A 9,441-nucleotide genomic window follows, 5' to 3' on the forward strand; every position below is an offset into this window, starting at 1 on the left:
CAGGATGGCCCTTCAAAAAAATTGTCCCCAAACAGCACATGACGCAAAGAAAAAAAGAGGCGCAATGAGGTAGCTGTGTGACTAAGAAAAGCGACCCAAGTGGCCGACACAAACACCTGGCCCATCTAGGAGTGGCACTGCAGTGTCACGCAGGATGGCCCTTCAAAAAAAATACTCCCCAAACAGCACATGACACAAAGAAAAATGAAAGAAAAAAGAGGTGCAAGATGGAATTGTCCTTGGGCCCTCCCACCCACCCTTATGTTGTATAAACAGGACATGCACACTTTAATGAACCCATCATTTCAGCGACAGGGTCTGCCACACGACTGTGACTGAAATGACTGGTTGGTTTGGGCCCCCACCAAAAAATAAGCAATCAATCTCTCCTTGCACAAACTGGCTCTACAGAGGCAAGATGTCCACCTCATCATCATCGTCCGATTCATCACCCCTTTCACTGTGTACATCCCCCTCCTCACAGATTATTAATTCGTCCCCACTGGAATCCACCATCTCAGGTCCCCGTGTACTTTCTGTAGGCAATTGCTGCTGGTGAATGTCTCCACGGAGGAATTGATTATAATTCATTTTAATGAACATCATCTTCTCCACATTTTCTGGAAGTAACATCATACGCCGATTGCTGACAAGGTGAGCGGCGGCACTAAACACTCTTTCGGAGTACACACTGGAGGGAGGGCAACTTAGGTAGAATAAAGCCAGTTTCTGCAAGGGCCTCCAAATTGCCTCTTTTTCCTGCCAGTATACGTACGGACTGTCTGACGTGCCTACTTGGATGCGGTCACTCATATAATCCTCCACCATTCTTTCAATGGTGAGAGAATCATATGCAGTGACAGTAGACGACATGTCAGTAATCGTTGGCAGGTCCTTCAGTCCGGACCAGATTTCAGCACTCGCTCCAGACTGCCCCGCATCACCGCCAGCGGGTGGGCTCGGAATTCGTAGCCTTTTCCTCGCAGCCCCAGTTGCAGGAGAATGTGAAGGAGGAGATGTTGACGGGTCACGTTCCGCTTGACTTGACAATTTTCTCACCAGCAGGTCTTTGAACCTCTGCAGACTTGTGTCTGCCGGAAAGAGAGATACAACGTAGGTTTTAAATCTAGGATCGAGCACGGTGGCCAAAATGTAGTGCTCTGATTTCAACAGATTGACCACCCGTGAATCCTGGTTAAGCGAATGAAGGGCTCCATCCACAAGTCCCACATGCCTAGCGGAATCGCTCTGTTTTAGCTCCTCCTTCAATGTCTCCAGCTTCTTCTGCAAAAGCCTGATGAGGGGAATGACCTGACTCAGGCTGGCAGTGTCTGAACTGACTTCACGTGTGGCAAGTTCAAAAGGTTGCAGAACCTTGCACAACGTTGAAATCATTCTCCACTGCGCTTGAGTCAGGTGCATTCCCCCTCCTTTGCCTATATCGTGGCCAGATGTATAGGCTTGAATGGCCTTTTGCTGCTCCTCCATCCTCTGAAGCATATAGAGGGTTGAATTCCACCTCGTTACCACCTCTTGCTTCAGATGATGGCAGGGCAGGTTCAGGTGTTTTTGGTGGTGCTCCAGTCTTCTGTACACGGTGCCTGTACGCCAAAAGTGGCCCGCAATTCTTCTGGCCACCGACAGCATCTCTTGCACGCCCCTGTCATTTTTTAAATAATTCTGCACCACCAAATTCAAGGTATGTGCAAAACATGGGACGTGCTGGAATTTGCCCAGATGTAATGCACGCACAATATTGCTGGCGTTGTCCGATGCCACAAATCCCCAGGAGAGTCCAATTGGGGTAAGCCATTCTGCGATGATCTTCCTCAGTTGCCGTAAGAGGTTTTCAGCTGTGTGCGTATTCTGGAAAGCGGTGATACAAAGCGTAGCCTGCCTAGGAACGAGTTGGCGTTTGCGAGATGCTGCTACTGGTGCCGCCGCTGCTGTTCTTGCAGCGGGAGGCAATACATCTACCCAGTGGGCTGTCACAGTCATGTAGTCCTGAGTCTGCCCTGCTCCACTTGTCCACATTTCCGTGGTTAAATGGACATTGGGTACAACTGCATTTTTTAGGACACTGGTGACTCTTTTTCTGAGGTCTGTGTACATTTTCGGTATCGCCTGCCTAGAGAAATGGAACCTAGATGGTATTTGGTACCGGGGACACAGTACCTCAATCAAGTCTATAGTTGGCTCTGAAGTAACGATGGATACCGGAACCACGTTTCTCACCGCCCAGGCTGCCAAGGCCTCAGTTATCCGCTTTGCAGCAGGATGACTGCTGTGATATTTCATCTTCCTCGCAAAGGACTGTTGGACAGTCAATTGCTTACTGGAAGTAGTACAAGTGGTCTTCCGACTTCCCCTCTGGGATGACGATCGACTCCCAGCAGCAACAACAGCAGCGCCAGCAGCAGTAGGCGTTACACTCAAGGATGCATCGGAGGAATCCCAGGCAGGAGAGGACTCGTCAGACTTGCCAGTGACATGGCCTGCAGGACTATTGGCATTCCTGGGTAAGGTGGAAATTGACACTGAGGGAGTTGGTGGTGTGGTTTGCGGGAGCTTGGTTACAAGAGGAAGGGATTTACTGGTCAGTGGACTGCTTCCGCTGTCGCCCAAAGTTTTTGAACTTGTCACTGACTTATGATGAATGCGCTGCAGGTGACGTATAAGGGAGGATGTTCCGAGGTGGTTAACGTCCTTACCCCTACTTATTACAGCTTGACAAAGGCAACACACGGCTTGACACCTGTTGTCCGCATTTCTGGTGAAATAATTCCACACCGAAGAGCTGATTTTTTTTGTATTTTGACAAGGCATGTCAATGGCCATATTCCTCCCACGGACAACAGGTGTCTCCCCGGGTGCCTGACTTAAACAAACCACCTCACCATCAGAATCCTCCTTGTCAATTTCCTCCCCAGCGCCAGCAACACCCATATCCTCATCCTGGTGTACTTCAACACTGACATCTTCAATTTGACTATCAGGAACTGGACTGCGGGTGCTCCTTCCAGCACTTGCAGGGGGCGTGCAAGTGGTGGAAGGCGCAAGCTCTTCCCGTCCAGTGTTGGGAAGGTCAGGCATCGCAACCGACACAATTGGACTCTCCTTGGGGATTTGTGATTTTGAAGAACGCACAGTTCTTTGCTGTGCTTTTGCCAGCTTAAGTCTTTTCTTTTTTCTAGCGAGAGGATGAGTGCTTCCATCCTCATGTGAAGCTGAACCACTAGCCATGAACATAGGCCAGGGCCTCAGCCGTTCCATGCCACTCCGTGTCGTAAATGGCATATTGGCAAGTTTACGCTTCTCCTCAGACGCTTTTAATTTTGATTTTTGGGTCATTTTACTGATCTTTTGTGTTTTGGATTTTACATGCTCTGTACTATGACATTGGGCATCGGCCTTGGCAGACGACGTTGATGGCATTTCATCATCTCGGCCATGACTAGTGGCAGCAGCTTCAGCACAAGGTGGAAGTGGATCTTGATCTTTCCCTATTTTTTTAACCTCCACATTTTTGTTCTCCATATTTTAATGCGCACAACTAAAAGGCACCACAGGTATACAATGTAGATGGATGGATACTATAGTATACTTATGGACGACGAGTGACGACACAGAGGTAGGTACAGCAGTGGCCTACCGTACTGCTATATACAGTATAATGGACCTGGTGGACACTGTCAGCAGACTGCGTTTATAGTATAAAAAAAAAGACACCACAGGTATACAATGTAGATGGATGGATACTACAGTATACTTATGGATGACGAGTGACGACACAGAGGTAGGTACAGCAGTGGCCTACTGTACTGCTATATACAGTATAATGGACCTGGTGGACACTGTCAGCAGACTGCGTTTATAGTGTAAAAAAAAAGACACCTCAGGTATACAATGTAGATGGATGGATACTATAGTATACTTATGGACGACGAGTAACGACACAGAGGTAGGTACAGCAGTGGCCTACCGTACTGCTATATACAGTATAATGGACCTGGTGGACACTGTCAGCAGACTGCGTTTATAGTATAAAAAAAAAAGACACCACAGGTATACAATGTAGATGGATGGATACTATAGTATACTTATGGACGACGAGTGACGACACAGAGGTAGGTACAGCAGTGGCCTACCGTACTGCTATATACAGTATAATGGACCTGGTGGACACTGTCAGCAGACTGCGTTTATAGTATAAAAAAAAAAGACACCACAGGTATACAATGTAGATGGATGGATACTATAGTATACTTATGGACGACGAGTGACGACACAGAGGTAGGTACAGCAGTGGCCTACCGTACTGCTATATACAGTATAATGGACCTGGTGGACACTGTCAGCAGACTGCGCTTATAGTATAAAAAAAAAAAGACACCACAGGTATACAATGTAGATGGATGGATACTATAGTATACTTATGGACGACGAGTGACGACACAGAGGTAGGTACAGCAGTGGCCTACCGTACTACTATATACAGTATAATGGACCTGGTGGACACTGTCAGCAGACTGCGTTTATAGTATACAAAAAAAAGACACCACAGGTATACAATGTAGATGGATGGATACTATAGTATACTTATGGACGACGAGTGACGACACAGAGGTAGGTACAGCAGTGGCCTACCGTACTGCTATATACAGTATAATGGACCTGGTGGACACTGTCAGCAGACTGCTAAACTAGTATAAAAAAAGCCACCACAGGAGTGTTTTTCAGGCAGACAAACGTATACTGGTGGTCACTGTCAGCAAAACTGTGCACTGTACTCCTGCTATAACTGCTCCCCAGTCCCCACAATTAGGCAGTGTGAGCACTCAGCACAGATATATATCATGCAGCACACTGAGCACAGATATGGTATGGAGCGTTTTTTTCAGGCAGAGAACGGATAAAAAACTAGCAAAACTCTGCACTGTACTCCTCCTAACAGCTGCTCCCCAGTCCCCAATCCTCCCCACAATAAGCTAAGCAATCAGATCAACTGTGTAGTATACTATTAATAATTAACTATATAAACGGAGAGGACGCCAGCCACGTCCTCTCCCTATCAATCTCAATGCACGTGTGAAAATGGCGGCAACGCACGGCTGCTTATATAGAATCCGAATCTCGCGAGAATCCGACAGCGGGATGATGATGTTCGGGCGCGCTCGAGTTAGCCGAGCAAGGCGGGAGGATCCGAGTCTGCTCGGACCCGTGTAAAAAAATGTAAAGCTCGGGTGGGTTCGGTTTCTCGGAAACCGAACCCGCTCATCACTAATATACAATAACCCATCAAGGCAGCTCGTGGAAAAAAGTTCATGGAGGGTCACGTCTGGAAGAGGTTTTTGCCGGGACTGTCGACCAAAGACGGTGAGGTGCACATTGCGGGAGAGGTGAACTCGGGGTGCATTGAGGACCCGGTACAGCCTGTGGAGGAGAAGGCTTGTCAGGGGCCGGTGGGGGGGGGGGAGTTCAGTTTCAGAAGAAGCCGGTGGGCATCCTCCCTGGATCGTGCCAGTAGCCGCTTCCCATCAAGCTGCACTATCAGGGCGAAGGGATAACCCCATCTGTATCTGATTTGATTCTCCCTGAGGATCTGGGTGTATTCCTTCAGATCGAAGCGCCTCTTAAGAGTAGAGATGAGCGCCTGAAATTTTTCGGGTTTTGTGTTTTGGTTTTGGGTTCGGTTCCGCGGCCGTGTTTTGGGTTCGAACGCGTTTTGGCAAAACCTCACCGAATTTTTTTTGTCGGATTCGGGTGTGTTTTGGATTCGGGTGTTTTTTTCAAAAAACACTAAAAAACAGCTTAAATCATAGAATTTGGGGGTCATTTTGATCCCAAAGTATTATTAACCTCAAAAACCATAATTTACACTCATTTTCAGTCTATTCTGAATACCTCACACCTCACAATATTATTTTTAGTCCTAAAATTTGCACCGAGGTCGCTGTGTGAGTAAGATAAGCGACCCTAGTGGCCGACACAAACACCGGGCCCATCTAGGAGTGGCACTGCAGTGTCACGCAGGATGTCCCTTCCAAAAAACCCTCCCCAAACAGCACATGACGCAAAGAAAAAAAGAGGCGCAATGAGGTAGCTGTGTGAGTAAGATTAGCGACCCTAGTGGCCGACACAAACACCGGGCCCATCTAGGAGTGGCACTGCAGTGTCACGCAGGATGTCCCTTCCAAAAAACCCTCCCCAAACAGCACATGACGCAAAGAAAAAAAGAGGCGCAATGAGGTAGCTGTGTGAGTAAGATTAGCGACCCTAGTGGCCGACACAAACACCGGGCCCATCTAGGAGTGGCACTGCAGTGTCACGCAGGATGTCCCTTCCAAAAAACCCTCCCCAAACAGCACATGACGCAAAGAAAAAAAGAGGCGCAATGAGGTAGCTGTGTGAGTAAGATTAGCGACCCTAGTGGCCGACACAAACACCGGGCCCATCTAGGAGTGGCACTGCAGTGTCACGCAGGATGTCCTTTCCAAAAAACCCTCCCCAAACAGCACATGACGCAAAGAAAAAAAGAGGCGCAATGAGGTAGCTGTGTGAGTAAGATTAGCGACCCTAGTGGCCGACACAAACACCGGGCCCATCTAGGAGTGGCACTGCAGTGTCACGCAGGATGTCCCTTCCAAAAAACCCTCCCCAAACAGCACATGACGCAAAGAAAAAAAGAGGCGCAATGAGGTAGCTGTGTGAGTAAGATTAGCGACCCTAGTGGCCGACACAAACACCGGGCCCATCTAGGAGTGGCACTGCAGTGTCACGCAGGATGTCCCTTCCAAAAAACCCTCCCCAAACAGCACATGACGCAAAGAAAAAAAGAGGCGCAATGAGGTAGCTGACTGTGTGAGTAAGATTAGCGACCCTAGTGGCCGACACAAACACCGGGCCCATCTAGGAGTGGCACTGCAGTGTCACGCAGGATGTCCCTTCCAAAAAACCCTCCCCAATCAGCACATGATGCAAAGAAAAAGAAAAGAAAAAAGAGGTGCAAGATGGAATTGTCCTTGGGCCCTCCCACCCACCCTTATGTTGTATAAACAAAACAGGACATGCACACTTTAACCAACCCATCATTTCAGTGACAGGGTCTGCCACACGACTGTGACTGATATGACGGGTTGGTTTGGACCCCCCCCAAAAAAGAAGCAATTAATCTCTCCTTGCACAAACTGGCTCTACAGAGGCAAGATGTCCACCTCATCTTCACCCTCCGATATATCACCGTGTACATCCCCCTCCTCACAGATTATCAATTCGTCCCCACTGGAATCCACCATCTCAGCTCCCTGTGTACTTTGTGGAGGCAATTGCTGCTGGTCAATGTCTCCGCGGAGGAATTGATTATAATTCATTTTAATGAACATCATCTTCTCCACATTTTCTGGATGTAACCTCGTACGCCGATTGCTGACAAGGTGAGCGGCGGCACTAAACACTCTTTCGGAGTACACACTTGTGGGAGGGCAACTTAGGTAGAATAAAGCCAGTTTGTGCAAGGGCCTCCAAATTGCCTCTTTTTCCTGCCAGTATAAGTACGGACTGTGTGACGTGCCTACTTGGATGCGGTCACTCATATAATCCTCCACCATTCTATCAATGTTGAGAGAATCATATGCAGTGACAGTAGACGACATGTCCGTAATCGTTGTCAGGTCCTTCAGTCCGGACCAGATGTCAGCATCAGCAGTCGCTCCAGACTGCCCTGCATCACCGCCAGCGGGTGGGCTCGGAATTCTGAGCCTTTTCCTCGCACCCCCAGTTGCGGGAGAATGTGAAGGAGGAGATGTTGACAGGTCGCGTTCCGCTTGACTTGACAATTTTGTCACCAGCAGGTCTTTCAACCCCAGCAGACCTGTGTCTGCCGGAAAGAGAGATCCAAGGTAGGCTTTAAATCTAGGATCGAGCACGGTGGCCAAAATGTAGTGCTCTGATTTCAACAGATTGACCACCCGTGAATCCTTGTTAAGCGAATTAAGGGCTGCATCCACAAGTCCCACATGCCTAGCGGAATCGCTCTCTTTTAGCTCCTTCTTCAATGCCTCCAGCTTCTTCTGCAAAAGCCTGATGAGGGGAATGACCTGACTCAGGCTGGCAGTGTCTGAACTGAATTCACGTGTGGCAAGTTCAAAGGGCATCAGAACCTTGCACAACGTTGAAATCATTCTCCACTGCACTTGAGACAGGTGCATTCCACCTACTATATCGTGCTCAATTGTATAGGCTTGAATGGCCTTTTGCTGCTCCTCCAACCTCTGAAGCATATAGAGGGTTGAATTCCACCTCGTTACCACTTCTTGCTTCAGATGATGGCAGGGCAGGTTCAGTAGTTTTTGGTGGTGCTCCAGTCTTCTGTACGTGGTGCCTGTACGCCGAAAGTGTCCCGCAATTTTTCTGGCCACCGACAGCATCTCTTGCACGCCCCTGTCGTTTTTTAAAAAATTCTGCACCACCAAATTCAAGGTATGTGCAAAACATGGGACGTGCTGGAATTTGCCCATATTTAATGCACACACAATATTGCTGGCGTTGTCCGATGCCACAAATCCACAGGAGAGTCCAATTGGGGTAAGCCATTCCGCGATGATCTTCCTCAGTTGCCGTAAGAGGTTTTCAGCTGTGTGCGTATTCTGGAAAGCGGTGATACAAAGCGTAGCCTGCCTAGGAAAGAGTTGGCGTTTGCGAGATGCTGCTACTGGTGCCGCCGCTGCTGTTCTTGCGGCGGGAGTCCATACATCTACCCAGTGGGCTGTCACAGTCATATAGTCCTGACCCTGCCCTGCTCCACTTGTCCACATGTCCGTGGTTAAGTGGACATTGGGTACAACTGCATTTTTTAGGACACTGGTGAGTCTTTTTCTGACGTCCGTGTACATTCTCGGTATCGCCTGCCTAGAGAAGTGGAACCTAGATGGTATTTGGTAACGGGGGCACACTGCCTCAATAAATTGTCTAGTTCCCTGTGAACTAACGGCGGATACCGGACGCACGTCTAACACCAACATAGTTGTCAAGGACTCAGTTATCCGCTTTGCAGTAGGATGACTGCTGTGATATTTCATCTTCCTCGCAAAGGACTGTTGAACAGTCAATTGCTTACTGGAAGTAGTACAAGTGGGCTTACGACTTCCCCTCTGGGATGACCATCGACTCCCAGCGGCAACAACAGCAGCGCCAGCAGCAGTAGGCGTTACACACAAGGATGCATCGGAGGAATCCCAGGCAGGAGAGGACTCGTCAGAATTGCCAGTGACATGGCCTGCAGGACTATTGGCATTCCTGGGGAAGGAGGAAATTGACACTGAGGGAGTTGGTGGGGTGGTTTGCGTGAGCTTGGTTACAAGAGGAAGGGATTTACTGGTCAGTGGACTGCTTCCGCTGTCACCCAAAGTTTTTGAACTTGTCACTGACTTATTATGAATGCGC

The sequence above is a fragment of the Pseudophryne corroboree genome, chromosome 6 (genome assembly GCF_028390025.1).
Source record: "Pseudophryne corroboree isolate aPseCor3 chromosome 6, aPseCor3.hap2, whole genome shotgun sequence".
Taxonomy (NCBI): domain Eukaryota; kingdom Metazoa; phylum Chordata; class Amphibia; order Anura; family Myobatrachidae; genus Pseudophryne; species Pseudophryne corroboree.